The sequence below is a fragment of the Orycteropus afer genome, unplaced genomic scaffold (assembly GCF_000298275.1).
Source record: "Orycteropus afer afer isolate SDZICR_OR568_19922 unplaced genomic scaffold, OryAfe1.0 scaffold00636, whole genome shotgun sequence".
In the NCBI taxonomy this organism is placed as follows: Eukaryota; Metazoa; Chordata; class Mammalia; order Tubulidentata; family Orycteropodidae; genus Orycteropus; species Orycteropus afer.
In genome coordinates, this window is record NW_006922223.1 from 367,428 (window position 1) to 368,300 (window position 873).

The window sequence follows — 873 nt, forward strand, 5'->3', positions numbered from 1 at the left end:
ATAACCTTGATACCAAAACCAGGCAAAGACATCACTCAAAAGGAAAACTACAGATAATTATCCCTCATGAATATAGATGGAAAAATCTTCAACAAAATCTTAGCCAATAGACTGCAATGACATATCGAGAAAATCATTCATCATGACCAAGTGGGGTTCATATCAGGTATGCAAGAATGGTTCAACATTAGCAAAACAATCAACGTCATCCACCAACATAATAATATTATGTTGTTTCTCAACATAATAAAGGGCATTTATGCAAAACCAACAGCCAACATTATTCTTCATGGACAAAGACTGAAACCATTCCTCTTGAGAACAGGAACCAGACAAGGATGCCCTCTATCACCACTTCTATTCAACATTGAACTGGAAGTCTTATCCAGGACCATAAGGCAAGAAAGGGATATCAAAAGCATCCAGATTGGTAAGGAAGAAGTCAAACTGTCCCTATTTGCTGATGATATGATCTTCTACCTAGGAAACCCAACAGACTCAGTCAAAAATCTCCTGGAACTAATTGAGAGATTTAGAATGGTGGCAGGATATAAGATCAACATCCAAAAATCAGTAAGATTCCTCTACACCGGCAAAGAGATTGCTGAAAAAGAAATAAGAAAATCAATACCATTTACAGTAACTACCAAAAAAAAAAAAACAACTTGGGAATAAATCTTACCATGGACACAAAAGACCTCTACAAAGAAACTATGAAAAACTACTTCAAGAAAACAAGAGATCTACATAAATGGAAGAACATTCCATTCTCATGGATAGGAAGATTGAATATTTTGAAAATGGCAGTTCTACCCAAAGCAATCTATATATTCAATGCAATTTCAATCCAGATCCCATCAACATTCTTTAGGG